General features: G+C 45.5%; 1 protein-coding gene across 2 annotated transcripts in view; it reads right to left on the bottom strand.

Annotated features, from left to right (window-relative positions):
• Positions 1-18,026, bottom strand: part of KIAA0556 (KIAA0556 ortholog) — a 233,269-nt gene that overhangs the window by 190,607 nt on the left and 24,636 nt on the right. The window lies entirely within an intron of this gene.

Below are 18,026 nucleotides of genomic sequence, written 5' to 3'. Positions count from 1 at the left end.
CCCTTTGTATTTTATCTATTTGCTTAGTGCCTACCTCTAATCACTAGCAGTAAGTGCCACAAACGTGCAGATTTGTGCCTATTCTGTTCACTGCAGAACCGACAGGACCCAGGGCAGTGGCTGGCACACAGCAAGTCATCGACAAATACTTGCCAAATGGACACACGAACAAGCAATGTTTTCTCGATCGGACCCCAGCTTCACAACCCCATTTGCTCCCAATATTTTACTTCTATCACAGTAAACTACCCACTGGTCCCTCACATGCCTGAATGTGCTCATATGCCTGTACCTATTCTTACCGGACTGGCCCTTCCCTCAATCCTCTTCTCCACTTTTCAAGTTTCAACATCATTTTCCCCTTGGAACCCTGGCCAATCTACCTTTCGCTCCCTACCCTGTCAATGAGTAAAAGGCTATCTCCGCTGGGGGTCTTCCCTGGCAGTCCAATGGTTAAGGCTGTGCCTTCCAATGCAAGGGGTGCAGGTTCGAACCCTGGTCAGGGAGCTAAGATTCCCACCTGCCTTGTGGTCAAAAGACCGAAACATACAGCAGAAATAATACTGTAACAAATTCAATACAGACTTTACAAAATGGTCTACAACAACAACAAAAAATCTTCTCTAGAAAAAGGCTTTCTCCTCTGGATTTCTGTGCCTTTCCCATTGTTTCTGCGTTAATCAACTGGTAACATCAATAGAACTGATTGGTCTATACGGGCCACGTGTGGTTTACCTGTAGTATCTCATTGAATCGTCACACCAACAGATAGAGTAGGTAGCATCACCTCCATTTCATATTAATAGTTATGGAAACCGGGGCAGAGAGCCAGCAGTGAAAAAGTGGCAGCACTGGAATCTGAACCCAGTTTTACTGGACTCCACTGTCTGTGCGTAACCTCTGAAGCGTCAGGTTCCTCATCACAGTTCTGAGTTCTGTGACGACTAGAGCTGAAGCATCTGCCGAATCACCAAAAAAATTAACAAATAAATAAAACAAGCAAACCAACTAACCAAGAACCTCGGAGTCCTGATCTGGGACTGAACTACAGAGAGGCAAAGCTGGGTGCTCAAGCTCCCCCAGTGGGGACACGGGCCAGCCCCATCCAATCCACCACAGGGGCTGCCCTGGGACCACATGGCCTGATACAAGGAGCACAGCATCAGCTCCACCAGCTTTGGCATCAGACAGACCAGGATCACGTCTTGGTTCCTCTACTTACTTGCCATGTGACTCTGGGTCTCCCTTTCACTTGTAAAATGTACAAATGACACGGGGCAGGACTCTGGACATCGCTGGCCCCACGGCCACCAGGTTATAGCCCAAGACTCCTGGAGGTCACGTCCAGACAGTGTCGACCCCAGTGCTGCCTGGGAGCAGGCATCTGATCCGGGCAGGGCCAGTAGCAGTGTGAGGTGTTCACCCATGCCTGACTCTCTGCAACCCCATACACTGTAGCCAGCCAGACTCCTCTGTCCATGGGATTCTCCAGGCAAGAATACTGGAGCAGGTTGCCATTTCTTTCTCCAGAGGATCTTCCCAACCCAGGGCTCGAACCCGGACCTCCTCACTGCAGGCAGACTCTTTACTGTCTGACCTACAGGGAAGCCTCCGTGCAGCGCCAATAATCCTGGGGAATTGGGATGAACAGGCTCAGGGAAGATCTGACTGCTTTCTCGAAAAGGGGAACATGAGCTCAGAGTTGCTAGTGGGACTACTGTCTACTAGGTGAACCAAGAAACAGAAAGCTGGTTTGTACCAGGTGAGAAGAAGGATACAGGGACTTCCCTGGTGGTCCAGTGGCTAAGACTCCAAGTGCCCAATGTAGGGGCTTGGGTTCCATCCCTGGTCAGGGAACCAGATCCCACATGCTGCAACTAAGGCCTGGTATAGCCAAATAAATACTAAAAAATTAAAAAAGGATAGATACTGACAGATGTAAAGATAAGAGCCATAGAGGCCTTTCTGGAACCCAGAGGGCCCCAGGCACTGATTCACCATTCCTGACACCGCTTCTGTCCTCATGTCGCCCAGGAACATCACTGCTTTTGGCTTCTGGGGAGCACCTCCCCTTTAGAGCCTTGTAATGAAGGGAATGGCAAACCACTTCAGTATTCTTGCCTTGAGAACCCCATGAACAGTATGAAAAGGCAAAATGATAGGATACTGAAAGAGAAACTCCCCAGGTCAGTAGGTACCCAATATGCTACTGGAGATCAGTGGAGAAATAACTCCAGAAAGAATGAAGGAATGGAGCCAAAGCAAAAACAATACCCAGTTGTGGATGTGACTGGTGAGAGAAGCAAGGTCCGATGCTGTAAAAAGCAATATTGCATAGGAACCTGGAATGTCAGGTCCATGAATCAAGGCAAACTGGAAGTGGTCAAACAGGAGATGGCAAGAGTGAACGTCAGCATTCTAGGAATCAGCGAACTAAAATGGACTGGAATGGGTGCATTTAACTCAGATGACCATTATATCTACTACTGCAGCAGGAATTCCTTAGAAGAAATGGAGTAGCCATCATGGTCAACAAGAGTCCAAAATGCAGTACTTGGATGCAATCTCAAAAATGACAGAATGATCTCTGTTCGTTTCCAAGGCAAACCATTGAATATCACAGTAATCCAAGTCTATGCCCCAACCAGTAACGCTGAAGACGCTGAAGTTGAACAGTTCTATAAAGACCTACAAGACCTTTTAGAACTAACACCCAAAAAAGATAACCTTTTCACTATACGGGACTGGAATGCAAAAGTAGAAGTCAAGAAACACCTGGAGTAACAGGCAAATTTGGCCTTGGGATACAGAATGAAGCAGGGCAAAGACTAATAGAGTTTTGCCAAGAGAACGCACTGGTCATAGCAAACACCCTCTTCCAACAACACAAGAGAAGACTCTACACAGGGACATCAACAGATGGTCAACACCGAAATCAGATTGATTATATTCTTTGCAGCCAAAGATGGAGAAGCTCTACACAGTCAACAAAAACAAGACCGGGAGCTGACTGTGGCTCAGATCATGAACTCCTTATTGCCAAATTCAGACTGAAACTGAAGAAAGTAGGCAAAACCACTAGGCCATTCAGGTATGACCCAAATCAAATCCCTTATGATTATACAGTGGAAGTGAGAAATACATTTAAGGGCCTAGATCTGATAGATAGAGTGCCTGATGAACTATGGAATGAGGTTCATGACATTGTACAGGAGACAGGGATCAAGACCATCCCCATGGAAAAGAAATGCAAAAAAAGCAAAATGGCTGTCTGGGGAGGCCTTAGAAATAGCTGTGAAAAGAAGGGAAGCGAAAAGCAAAGGAGAAAAGGAAAGATATAAGCATCTGAATGCAGAGTTCCAAAGAATAGCAAGAAGAAATAAGAAAGCCTTCCTCAGCGATCAATGCAAAGAAATAGAGGAAAACAACAGAATGGGAAAGACTAGAGATCCCTTCAAGACAGTTAGAGATACCAAGGGAACATTTCATGCAAAGATGGGCTCGATAGAGGACAGAAATGTATAGACCTAACAAAAGCAGAAGATATTAAGAAGAGGTGGCAAGAATATACAGAAGAACTATACAAAAAAATCTTCACAACCAAGATAATCACGATGGTGTGATCACACCTACAGCCAGACATCCTGGAATGTGAAGTAAAGTGGGCCTTAGAAAGCATCACTACAAACAAAGCTAGTGGAGGTGATGGAATTCCAGTAGAGCTATTTCAAATCCTGAAAGATGATGCTGTGAAAGTGCTACACTCAATATGCCAGCAAATTTGGAAAACTCAGCAGTGGCCACAAGACTGGAAAAAGGTCAGTTTTCATTCCAATCCCAAAGAAAGGCAATGCCAAAGAATGCTCAAACTACCGCACAATTGCACTCATCTCACATGCTAGTAAAGTAATGCTCAAAATTCTCCAAGCCAGGCTTCAGCAGTACATGAATTGTGAACTCCCTGATGTTCAAGCTGGATTTAGAAAAGGCAGAGGAACCAGAGATCAAATTGCCAACATCTGCTGGATCATCAAAAAAGCAAGAGAATTCCAAAAAAACATCTATTTCTGCTTTATTGACTATGCCAAAGCCTTTGACTGTGTGGATCACAATAAAGTGTGGAAAATTCTGAAAGAGATGGGAATACCAGACCACCTGACCTGCCTCTTGAGAAACCTATATGCAGGTCAGAAAGCAAAGTTAGAATTGGACATGGACCAACAGACTGGTTCCAAATAGGAAAAGGAGCGCATCAAGGCTGTATATTGTCACCCTGCTTATTTAACTTCTATGTAGAGTACATCATGAGAAATGCTGGGCTGGAAGAAGCACAAGCTGGAATCAAGATTGCCGGGAGAAATATCAATAACCTCAGATATGCAGATGACACCACCCTTATGGCAGAAAGTGAAGAGGAACTCAAAAGCCCCTTGATGAAAGTGAAAGTGGAGAGTGAAAAAGTTGGCTTAAAGCTCAACATTCAGAAAACGAAGATAATGGCATCTGGTCCCATCATTTCATGGGAAACAGATGGGGAAACAGTGGAAACAGTGTCAGACTTTATTTTGGGGGGCTTCAAAATCACTGCAGATGGTGACTGAAGCCATGAAATTAAAAGACGCTTACTCCTTAGAAGAAAAGTTATGACCATCCTAGATAGCATACTGAAAAACAGAGACATTACTTTGCCAACAAAGGTACATCTAGTCAATGCTATGGTTTTTCCAGTGGTCATGTATGGATGTGAGAGTTGGACTGTGAAGAAAGCTAAGCGCCAAAGAATTAATGCTTTTGAACTGTGGTGTTGGAGAAGACTCTTGAGAGTCCCTTGGACTGCAAGGAGATCCAACCAGTCCATTCTGAAGGAGATCAGCCCTGGGATTTCTTCGGAAGGAATGATGCTAAAGCTGAAGCTCCAGTACTTTGGCCACCTCATGCAAAGAGTTGACTCATTGGAAAAGACTCTGATGCTGGGAGGAATTGGGGGCAGAAGGAAAAGGAGACGACAGAGGATGAGATGGCTGGATGGCATCACTGACTCAATGGACGTGAGTCTGGGTGAACTCCGGGAGTTGGTGATGGACAGGGAGGCCTGGCGTGCTGCGATTCATGGGGTCGCAAAGAGTCGGACACGACTAAGCGACTGAACTGAACTGAATGAAGTAATACAGGCTTCCCTGGTGGTTCAGTGGTAAAGAATGTACTTGCAATGCAGGAGACGTGGGTTCGATTTCTTGGTCAGGAAGATCCCCTGGAGAAGGAAATGGCAACCCACTCCAGAATTCTTGCTGGAAAATTCCATGGACAGAGGAGCCTGGCGGGCTATAGTCCACGGGGTTGAAAAAGAGTAGGACACGACTTAGTGGCTAAACAACAACAACAATGAAGTAATATAGTCCTTGTTCTGCAAAAGCTAGATGGAGTTTATTTTTTACAACCAAGTCCTAAGTAAGATAAATGCTTACCTTATAGACTTGTTATAAGAAAAATAAAAAATAATATATGATAAATGCTTACCTCAGTGCCTGGCCTGTAAATAACACCCAATACCTGGTTGCTAACATTATTATTACAATCAAGTCACAAGGACAGACTGTTACAGGAACTAGACAGATTAATCATCCTGCTCAGTCACTTAAATTACTCTCCCCTGAAGGGTGGCATGCCATGGGGTTCTGTCCTTGGTCCTATCCCAGGCCATAATTTTATCAATGGCCAGATGTGGCTGTAGAAGGCTCTTTTATTCAGTCTGCAGATGACATTCAGATGGGTGGCACATGGAATAAACTGGATGACGGAATCTGGGTTCAGGTCAATTTCTACAGGCTAGACATGGATCAAGAACAGCTTGATAAAATGCATCATGGCCAGGGTAAAGGTCCTATACAAGGAGAGGCATTGGAAAAGTCTGCTTGAGAAAAGTTCATGAGACAAAGGCAGGTCTTTTAGCTAATGTGTTCAGTATGAGCTAACAGGGTGATGGGGCTGCCAAAAGCATGCCACAACCATAGCACACGCGATGTGTGTTGGAAATTTTGTCAGGATCAGAGGGAAGAAGGGAACTAACACGTTTCGGCACCTACTGTGGGCCAGGCCCCATGTTAAGCACTTGACACATTATTGCAATTGACGCCTTCATTAACCTATAAGGGGGTGTTATTCCCATTTGACAGGTGAGAAAACTGAGGCTTAGGTGAGTGAAGGGACTTGACCAGTGTAGTAGAGAGCAGAGTTAGTATGGGAACCCAGTTCTTACTAGAAAGTACACTCTATCTCCATGGTCTATACTGATCCGTTCATAGTCGGGATACTCAGTTTGGTTCTGACAGTATATTTTTAGAGAAGAATGAACTTGTCCAGATGAAGGCGCCCAGGAAGGTGAAAACTCTTAATAAGTCACCTTGAGACTGAATCAAGTTGGAAAGACCAAGAGCAAGTACACACAGCAGCCTCTCCTACCCAAATCCACAGAAATGATACCATTTAAAATTCATAAGGAACTTCCCTGGTGATCCAATGGTTAAGAATCTGCCTTCCAATAGAGGGGACTCGGTTCGTTTGATCCCTGGTCTGGGAATTGAGATGCCACATGTCACGGAGCAGCTAAGCCCATGTGCTGCAACTGCTGAGCCCCTAGGCTCTGGAGACTGGGCACCACAACTAGAGAGAAGCCCACACACCTCAGCAAAAGACCCCACCTGCTGCAACTAAGACATGATGCCACCATCCCTGGTGGCTCAGACAGGAAAGAATCCATCTGCAGTGTAGGAGACCCGGGACCCATCGCTGGGTCGGGAAGATCCCCTGGAGAAGGAAATGGCAACCCACTCCAGTACCCTTGCCTGGAAAATCCCATGGACAGAGGAGCCCTGCGGGCTACAGTCCCTGGGGTTGCAAAAAGTCAGACACGACTAAGCAGCTAACACTTTGAACTAAATAAATAAACATTTTTTAAAAACAAAATAAAATTCACAGGAAGATGAGGAGGGGTGATACTGCTGGATTTAAAATGTTGAGAAATTCTTGAGAAATGCTGGCAGACAGAACTGGATGAATGAAAACAAGCGCAGGCCAAATCGAAAGCTCGGAAGGAGGATTGTGATATGGGAAGGGGGTCTTGGGCTGCTTCAGGCCTAGAGGCAACACATTCTCCAGGGAGAGGACAGGACCTGAGGTTAAAGGTGAAAGAGATGGGTTGAGAATGCCTATGAGGATGCCAAGAAGTGGCTCTTCAATCCATCCAGATTGTAGGAGCTGTGATCGTGGGTCTCTGGGACAGAAAAGCAGGATATATTCAGAAGAAAAAGGAAGAATTCTGTGCTCAGAAGACAAGCATCACATTTTTTGTGGTAATTTCCACCCCTCTGCCCATAATCACTGGTAGCAAACTCTCGTAAAAAAGAAAATGCATTCACAGACAACAAAACAGATTGCATTACATAAAAGAGCACATATTCACAAATTACCAAACATTTCAAGAAAACTCACACCATGAAAGAGAGGGGCCAACTCAACAAACAAACTAACAATGAAAGAAACCGAGATAACAATGCAAGCAGAGGCATTAGAAACATTTTTAATATTATCAGAAGAATCAGAGAAGGCACTGACTCCTTGAACAATCTACTATGGAAGAGAATCAGAAATCATGAATACAACATTTAATCATCAAAACTAAAAAAAAAAAAATCAAAAGACAATGAAGAGGACTTCCTTGGTGGTACAGTGGATAAGAGTCCAGCTGCCAATGCAGGGGACGTGGGTTCGATCCCTGGTCTGAGAAGATCCCACATACTGCAGAGCAACGAAGCCTGTGTGCCACAGCTGCTGAAGCCTGCGTGCCTAGAGCCTGTGCTCCACCGTGAGAGAAGCCACTGCAACGAGAAGCTCATGCACCATAACGAAGAGTGGCCCCTGCTTGCTGCAACTGGAGAAAGGCCGTGCACAGCAATGAAGATTCAGTGCAACAAAAAAAAATAAAATAAAACCAAAATCAATCCATCAATAACATTTTTTAAAAAAGATAATGGAGAACAGAATAGATATAGAGAAAATTACTGAGTAGGAAGATCAGGCAGAGGTGTTTCCCCAAACACAGGAATAAGGACAAAGAAGTACTGGCAAAAACAGGATAGCCTGTTAGCCACTATTAGCAAGGTTTTAGAGAGGCTGGCATTCTCAAATATTTTTAGTAGGAGTATAAATCATTAGGCTTTTTTTTATAAGGCTATTTCTAGACTTTTTTGCCACGTGAGTCAAATAAATCCCTATTGTTAATCCAAGGGTCAAAAAATTATACCCCATAGGCCAAATCTGTCCCATCACGTTTTTTTTTTTGTCAATAAAGTTTTATTGAAACACAGCCCCACTCACTAATTAACATACTGATATGGCTGTTTCCACACTACAATGACAGAGTTGAGTAGTTGTGACATAAAATGCTTGCTGATCCCTGGTTTAGGCCATTGTTAGTTGGGTTTCCTGTTCTTTGCAGCCAAATGCACTCCCAACTGAAACAGGGACTAGAACTGTAACAAACAGAAAAAAGTCTAGAAAGATGAACATTCTACCAATAGCAGGTTATTTCTAGATAGGGTTATTAGGTTGCGGTATGTTTGAAGAACATTTTCTAATTTAGTGAACAAACTTGAAATTAAAAAAAAAATAATGACAAGTAAATTATTTTTAAAATTGACAATTTAATTATTCTAATGAAAGGATAACTGAATGTTTAATACCACAGTGAACTATTAATACATTTAAAAACACAGATGAAGACTTCCTTGGTGGTCCGGTGGATACGAATCCACCTGCCAGTGGAGGGGACACAGGTTTGATCCCTGGTGAGGGAAGACTCCACAGCTGTGGGGCAGCCAAGCCCCTGTGCTATAGCTGGCCTGTGTGTCGCAGCTACTGAAGCCGGGAGGTCTCGAGCCCGTGCACCCCAACAAGAGAAGCCACTGCCGTGAGACGCCCGCGCACCACAAACCGGAGAGTAACCCCTGCTCACCGCAACGAGAGAAAGCCCGCTGCAGCAACAAAGACCCAGTGCCCCACAATAAGTAAATAAAAGAAAAACATAGATGAATCTCACAGATATGTTTAACAAAAACAAAACAAAGACAAAAAAAAAATGTGCTTACTCTGTGAATCCATTTATATGAAGTTCAAATACAGGCAAAACTACTCTATACCGTCAGAGCCAAGACAGTGGTCACCCTCCTGGAGAGCTGCAGTACCTGGGAGGGGGCATGAAGATGCCTCCTGCCTTGCTAGGAATGGTCCATATTTTGACGTGGGTAGTGGTAACACAGGAGCACTCATAAAATTCATAAAAGTGTACACCAAAGATTATCTCCTTTATTGTATGTAAGTTATACCTCAATTTAAAAAAAACCAAAAAAGAAATGGAAGGTAGGCATTTCTAATTGTCCTTTAGTATAATCCTAAGCCCAAAATATATATAGTTGCATATTAAGAAGAGGTGGCAAGAATACACAGAAGAACTATATCAAAAAGATCTTCATGACCCAGATAACCACGATCGTGTGATCACTCATCTAGAGCCAGGCATCCTGGAATGCAAAGTCAAATGGGCCTTAGGAAGCATCACTATGAACAAAGCTAGTGCAGGTGATTAAATTCCAGTAGAGGTATTGCAAATCCTAAAAGATGATGCTGTGAAAGTGCTGCCCTCAATATGCCACCAAATCTGGAAAACTCAGCAGTGGCCACAGGACTGGAAAAGGTCAGTTTTCATTCCAATCCCAAAGAAAGGCAATGCCAAAAACTGCTCAAACTACCCCACAATTGCACTCATCTCACACTCTAGCAAAGTAATGCTCAAAATTCTCCAAGCCAGGCTTCAACGGTACGTGAACTGTGAACTTCCAGATGTTCAAGCTGGATTTAGAAAAGGCAGAGGAACCAGAGATCAAATTGCCAACATCCGTTGGATCACTGAAAAAGCAAGAGAGTTCCAGAAAAACATCTATTTCTGCTTTATTGACTATGCCAAAGCCTTTGACTGTGTGGATCACAACAAACTGTGGAAAATTCTTAAAGAGATGGGAATACCAGGCCACCCGACCTGCCTCCTGAGAAATCCGTATGCAGGTCAAGAAGCAACAGTTAGAACTGGACATGGAACGATAGACTAGTTCCAAATTGGGAAAGCAGTACGTCAAGGCTGTATGTTGTCACCCTGCTTATTTAACTTATATGCAGAGTACATCATGAGAAACGCTGGGCTGGAAGAAGGACAAGCTGGAATCAAGATTGCCGGGAGAAATATTGATAACTTCAGATATGCAGATGACACCACCATTATGGCAGAAAGTGAAGAAGAACTGAAGAGCCTCTTAAAGAAAATGAAAGAGGACAGTGAAAAAGTCGGCTTAAAACTCAACATTCAGAAAACGAAGATCATGGCATCCAGTCCCATCACTTCACGGCAAATGGGGCAACAATGGAAACAGTGAGACTTTATTTTCCTGGGCTCCAAAATCACTGCAGATAGGGACTGCAGCCATGAAATTAAAAGATGCTTGTTCCTTGGAAGAAAAGCTATGACCAACCTAGAGAGCATATTAAAAAGCAGAGACATGACTTTGCCAACAAAGGTCTAATCTAATCAAAGCTATGGTTTTTCCAGTAGTTATGTATGGGTGTGAGAGTTGGACTATAAAGAAAGCTGAGTGCTGAAGAATTGATGCTTTTCAAGTATGGTGTTGGAGAAGATTCTCAAGAGTCCCTTGGACTGCAAGGAGATCCAATCAGTCCATCCTAAAGAAAATCAGTCCTGAAGATTCATTGGAAGGACTGATGCTAAAGCTGAAACTCCCACACTTTGGCTACCTGATGCAAAGAACTGACTCATTGGAAAAGACTCTGATGCTGGGAAAGATGGAAAGCAGGAGAAGAAGGGGACGACAGAGGATGAGATGGTTGGATGGCAACACCGACTCAGTGGACATGAGTTTGAGTAAGCTCCAGGAGTTGGTAATGGACAGGGAAGCCTGGGGTACTGCAGTCCATGGGGTCGCAAACGGTCGGACACAACTGAGCCACTGAACTGTGAGAAGGGAATAAAAAGATAAATAAAAATAGTGACTTTATAGGTGGTAGGATAAGGACTAATTTTTATAGATTAAGCCTCGTCTATTTTTCTACAATTGGCATGCATTAGTTCTGGAATCAAAAATACATTAAAAATGTCTGGAGCCAGCCCCACTGAGGTCAATGCCTGCAGATATGAACTACACCGACACTACCTCCCCCAGCTACCCCAGCTGATGGAACATTCTGGAACGGGACTCGGCAGTGGGACTGGACAAATAATAACATACTTTTAAACAGGACTTACAGGTATAGTTCTAAGTACTTCATATGTATTATTTAATTCTCTCAACAGCCCCATGAGATGGTACTATGCTTTCAGTTCCATTCAGCAGATGGAAACTGAAGCACAGAGAGGTTATGTAAAGTGCCAAGAAAGCTCAGCTGGTAAAGAATGCCTGCAATGCAGGAGACCTGGGTTTGACCCCTGGGTTGGGAAGATCCCCTGGAGAAGTGAAAGGCTACCCACTCCAGTATTCTAGCTTGGAGAATTCCATGGACTATATAGTTGGACGCGACTGAGTGACTTTTACTTTCACTTTCAAAGACCACACAGCAAATTAAGAGTTAGAACCAGGACTGCAAACGAAAGCAGTCAGGCTTGGACAGCTTCCCTGCCCTTGATCACTCAAGCCATCTCCCAGGGCATCAACAGAGCATGGGCAGTTCAAAGAGATTTTTGCAAGAGTTTAGGCTTCTGTATTGAAAAAGCAAAAGGCCATCAAAGTAGTCATCCTGGGAAAAGAAGCTGAGAACTTTCTTGGACTTTCCTACACATAGCAGAGGGTGAGGAGGGGCATATAATCTCTTCAGCAGCCTCCAAGGGGAATGCAGGACTTTCCAGGTGGCTCAGTGGCAAAGAATCCACCTGCCAATGCAGGAGACTTGGGTTCAATCCCTGGGTCAGGAAGGTCCCCTGGAGAAGGAAATTGGCAACCCATTCCAGTATTCTTGCCTGGAAAATCCCATGGACAGAGGAGCCTGGTGGGCTACAGTCCAAGGGGTTGCAAAAGCGTTGGATACAACTTAGCAACTAAAACAACAACAAATGGGAATGTAGCCATCATTAACAGTGCTTAGCTGGGGAAGGTCAGTGTCAGACCATCTTGGGTTATCAGGCAAGGAAACTGAGGCTTTCATTTATCTGGCAGTCACTGTCCCAGCTTCTCATTCACCCGCCCAGCCCTGTGGTCCCAGGAGTCTGGGACCCTCTCTAGTTCTAAACCAGCAGCAGGATCCATGGGGAGGAGAGAGAAAGTGCCCGGTGTGAGAGGCAGGGGCATCCTCTGAGCGGGGCTGGGCTTCCCAGGTTTATCTTCCTCATCCGCACTGAGCCCTTGGACGTCTCGGGAGGAAGGACGAACGCTGTCCACTTTACAGTTAAGGAAACCAAGAAGGGCTAAGGAAGGTGCCTAACAGATGTTAGAGTGTGTTATATCTGTCTAGGTAAACCTATAAAAGGGGAAAGTTAACTCATGGCATCTGGATTGAGAAAGAAGGCTTCTCACCGCGGTGGAGCACAGGCCCTAGGCACGCAGGTTTTGGCAGTTGCTGCACTCTGGCTCACTAGTTATGGCTCACAGGCTGAGTTACTCCGCAGTATATGGGATCTTCCCCGACCAGGGACTGAACCGGTGTCCCCTGCATGGCACCCAGACTACCAGAGAAGCCCTGAAGCTGGGTTGAGAAGGGCTTCTATCACTTGAACAGAGCCTCAGAGACACGGCTTGTGGGCCCTGATGAAGTTGATGTTGGCTCTTATCAGACCTGGGGTGGTTGCAGGGGAAATGGAGGCCCAGAGCAGGGAGAGAGGGTGTGCCTACGGTCAACCATGGTAACTTAGGACTGGAGCCCTGGGGGCCTGGCACTCTTACAGCCCTGGCCCTGCTTCTCCAGAGGTGTTCCCAGACTGGGCAACAGTTCTGTGGGCTCCTATTCATCATGAAACACACCTGTCATCAGTAATTTGCAGGAACCTCCTTCACTTGAATAGTATCATTTTCTTTTCTCATCATATTCTGCATTCTCTAAAGTGATGGGGGGGGGGGTGGAGAGGTAAAGGGTCTCAGGGCAATTTAATGCCTAGGGTTTGAGGATATAGAAAATTTTGATGCTCTGGTGAAGGGCACACTGCTTATCCAAACCTGACTTGGGAAGAAGCTGTCAACATTATCTCCTTCTGGTCACAAATTGCAGCTCTCTGATGGGTTTTTTTGTTCAAATTTAATCTTGTGTTGGAAGCTCAGCTGATACCAGGAAGGTTTTAGACGTGTCAATCTCCTTCCTGGCACTTTATCAGAAATTGATTCTCTTTGCTTCTTGAAGCTCGATTCTTGGCCTTGCCGTTTGTTCAGCTTGGGTTACAGGCTCAGCAGCTGCGTACACGTTTCCTGCAGCTCACAGCCTGATGGCAGGGGCCTGGGAGTAGGCTGGTGATTTCAAGGGCAAGGTAATTCTCACAAGAGGGACGATGTGCTGTTCCATTGGACTGAAGCAGCGAGGAACAATGACCGATCTGTGTCCTGCTTTTTCTTAGCAAGAGTTCTCAACCTTCTCTGACTCGGAAGGGATTCGCTTTTTAAACAGGCCATTTTGCCCTCAGTATAATACTAATTACAATACCAGTCCTAAATTATAATACTCAACACGTATCCAAAGTGTATCTTTGGATGTACATCTTTGGATGTATCCAAAGATATGTAACCATTTTCATTTTTCCAGCTCCTAGTAAGTACCAGGCACCATTCTAAGCACTTTACATACATTAGCTCACTGGATCCTTACCTCACCCCTAGACTGTAGGTTCTATACTATCCCTACTCTTTTCTTGAAAAAATAAAAGAAAAATGATTTTATTTATTTATTTTTGGCTGTACTTCGTCTTTGTTGCTGCACGGCTTTTTTCTAGTTGTGGAGGGCAGGAAAGCACAAGTCACTCAGCTGGGTCCAACTCTTTGTGAACCCCATGGACAATACAGTCCCTGGAATTCTCCAGGCCACAATACTGGAGTGGGTAGCCATTCCCTTCTCCAGGGGATCTTCCTGACCCAGGGATGGAACCCAGGTCTTCTGCATTGCAGGTGGATTCTTCACCAGCAGAGCCACCAGGGAAGCCTCTAATCATGGTGCATAGTCGTCTCATTTCGGTGGCTTCTCTTGCTGCTGAGCTAGGGCTCCGGGGGCAAAGGCTTCAGTAGTTGTGACACGTGGGCTCAGTAGTTGTGGTTCCCAGACTATAGAGCACTGGTTCAATAGTTGTGGTACATGGACTCAGTTGCTCCGAGGCACGTGGGATCCTCCAGGATCAGGGACTGAACCCGTGTCTACCGCCTTGGCAGCTGAAGCCCATATTCCTACTCTTTAGAAGAGTAAGTCAAGCCACAGACAGGATAGGTATCTTGCCTGAGTGACGGCAGGAGCCTAGGAATCTGGGCTGTTTGGGTCCAGGGTTCACAGGCTCAACTACTTGGCTATGCTGCTTCTAAACCCACCATGTGACTGACCTGCCCCTACAGAAATCAGAAACTGTTCATGTCACCGGAGCCCCCACTGTCCAAGTTCTCAAAGCTACAGAGACCAAGACCACAAGAAGCAGAAAGACTAACTTCACCACAGGGAATGCAACTAGCTGTTGGATGTAAAATGAATTCACTCTTCTCTGCCCAGAAATGTGAACTAAAAGGCTTCATTCCAGGATAAGTACAGATTTGGAATGTCAGCTGTCTCACCGGACAGGCTCTTGTAATGCAGCACCATTAGCTTCCACTGTCTTTTTTTCCCTCTTCCTTCCTTTTAAAAAAAAATTTTTTTTAACATTTTCAACAAAGCAGTGGAGATCTGTAAACATGCAAGAGGCAGCTCCTGATCCCCGCAGAAGGACTGAAGCTGCAAGAACACAGAACTGAAATGAGCAAAGGGAAGGGTCTGCTGTTTGCAGGCTGGCGGGGTCTGAAACTTTTAAGAAGAATCACTGGCCTCCTGCAATTGGCCACGACAGGTGCTTGGGGCCGAGGGCCCAGGAGATCTGGCACTCAGAAATCGAGGTGCTGGACATGCCCCCATGTTTTCAGGATAATACCTTGCTCCCATTCCCCACTAAGAAAAGGACCAGGGACCCACAGCGGAGGCTACTGAGTGTGAGTGCCTCAGCCAAGGGCAGCTGTACTTGAATCTGGCCAGAATTCCACAAGGTGTCCTGAACAAAAAACTCTGCCCCACTCATGCACCATTACAAGACAAATTAGGATCATTGATTTTAAAAAAACACAACCTCTTTGATCCATTAATTCTACTTATAAGAGTTAACCTTTGGCTATACCTGCACAACTGCACAGAGATGCGTGCTCTAGAATATTCTTATAGTAGCAGAAGACTCCTGATAGACTAGATTAGTCATTAACCAGAAAGTGTCGGTCAGTGGCTCCGCCATGTCCAACTCTTTGCAACGCCATAGACTGTAGCGCACCAGGCTCCTTTGTCCATAGACTTCTCCAGGCAAGAATACTGGAGTGGGTTGCCATTTCCTTCTCTAGGGCATTAACCGGGAACTAGTTATATATTTAGGCTTTCCTGGAGGTTCAGTGGTAAAGACTCCTCCTGCAATGCAAGAGATGTAAGACACTGGCTCAGTCCTTGGGTTGGGAAGATCCCCTGGAGAAGGAAATGGCAACCCACTCCAGTATTCTTGTCTGGAGAATCCCATGGACAGGGGAACTTTGGTGGGCTACAGTCCATGTGATTGTAAAAGACTCAGACACAGCTTACAGCCTAAACAACAAGTCATATATTTATGGACAAGTTCACAATTCTCTTGGACTTCCCTGGTGGCTCAGACGGTAAAGCGTCTATCTACAATGTGAGAGACCTGGGTTCACTCCCTGGGTTGGGAAGATTCCCTGGAGAAAAGTGTGAAAGTGAAAGTGAAGTCGCTCAAGCATGTCCAACTCTTTGCGACCCCATAGATAGTAGCCTATCAGGCTCCTCCATCCATGAGATTTTCCAGGCAAGAGTGCTGGAGTGGATTGCCATTTCCTTCTCCAGGGGATATCCCCAACCCAGGAATCGAACCCAGGTCTCCTGCACTGCAGGCAGACGCTTTACCGTCTGAGCCATCACGGAGGAAATGGTAACCCACTCCAGTACTCTTGCCTTGAAAATCCCATGGACAGAGGAGCTTGATGCAGGCTACTATCCATGGGGTCGCAAAGAATCGGGCATGACTGAATGACTTCATTTTCTCACTTTCACAATTCTCTAAATGTCATTTTTTAGTAGCAATACTAGCTCTGAACTGACATGAAATTTAGTCTTTATCCCACTTAGTAGTAGTATGGACATTCGTATTTTCCTACAGATATGTTAATATATTTGACTACAGAATGCTGACCCAGGGCTATACTTAGATAATACTACTTTCTAAATTCTAAAAAACTAGAAACACGTTTGGCTCCAAAGACGTCAGATAAAGGACTGGGTTTCTGTTCATTCACAGTGAAGTACTAGGCAGCCATAAAAAAGAATGAATGAGATTTGTATACATGTGCTGCTACAGGATATTCTCTGAGACACATTGTTAAGTAAAAAGAAAAACCCAGAACAATGTACTGTATGCTGTCATTGTGTTAAAAGGCAGGGGGTGGAGGTAAGGACAGAGAGGGTAGAATATTTCTGGAAGGACAGAGAGTGATTACAATCGTTGTCTCTTGGGAGGGCAGCTGGGGGGCCAATGTCAAGAGCATCGTACCCCTCAATGTATTTAGTGGTTTTTTTTTTAAATTTCACTTATTTATTTTATTTTTGCCTGTTCTGGGTCTTCACTGCTATGCTATGGTTTTCTCTAGTTGTGGCAATTGGGTGCTAGACCCTAATTGAGGTGCATGGGCTTCTGATGGCTGTGGGTATTCCTGCTGTGAAGCTGGGGCTCTAGGGCACACAGGCGTCAGTAGCTGGGGCACGTGGGGGCTCAGTTGCCCTGTGGCATGTGGGATCTTCCCAACCAGGGATCGAACCCTGGTCCACTGCATTGACGGGCAGATTCTTAACCACTGGACCAGCAGGGGAGTCCCTGCCGCTTAGTATTGATTAGGCAGGTTGATCAGACTCTTTCTGGCCTCTGAGCTGGGAGAAGAAATAACTGGAAGAGAGGAGTATGAAGACAACACCAGGTCCAGGGCCCAGAGGGGAGTGAAGGCGTGTTCATGGTGGCACACAGAGAAGCTGTCCAGAGAGCCTGGTCCCTGGAGGCTCCCTGAATCCTCGCCTCCCTGCTTTGCTGGGTCCCCCTGAGATCCCAGTCTCCTCCTCTACTTGGCGAACATGAAAGGCGTCTCTAGTCCTTGTACCACAAGGCTCTGTTAACAGCAGGAAGTGCTCGTGTGTGCGTATGCGTGCGTGTGCACACTTACACGTGCGTGCAAAGGGAAGGCTTAACATTTTCCAGGCGCTTGACTTAAATGACTTCTGCAGTCCTTTACAAACTGAGCTCAGCAGAGGAGTGTGCTGTCAGGGGCATTTTGCAGAATCTCCCATCAGCTGCATGAGGAGGCAGTCCATTATCACAGAAGGCTCTCAGAGTGGTTTACAGTGGGGGCCCCAGAGCTGCCTGCCTGGGGCGCACAGCCAGGAACCCGGAAGCCTGGAATCAGCCTACAGTCCGCCTGGAGCAAGGAAGACCCCTTCAGCCCTGAGTGCAATTGTGCTGTCATTTCCATCCAAGGCCATGGCTGCCTCTCTGTTAAATTCTAGACACGCTAAGGAATGATCACAATTATGTAGCAACTAACATATATGGAATATTTACTATGCACAGCGCTAGGCACTTTGTCACTGCCTTGATTCTGTATACCAAGTCTCCAAGGTGGGAATTATGAAATGAGGTGAGAAGGGTCAAGAGACTAGGCTAAAGGTCA

This window comes from Capra hircus, chromosome 25 (assembly GCF_001704415.2).
Source record: "Capra hircus breed San Clemente chromosome 25, ASM170441v1, whole genome shotgun sequence".
NCBI lineage: Eukaryota > Metazoa > Chordata > Mammalia > Artiodactyla > Bovidae > Capra > Capra hircus.
The sequence above is the reverse complement of the archived record's forward strand: the minus strand, read 5'-3'. Positions and strand labels throughout refer to the sequence as shown.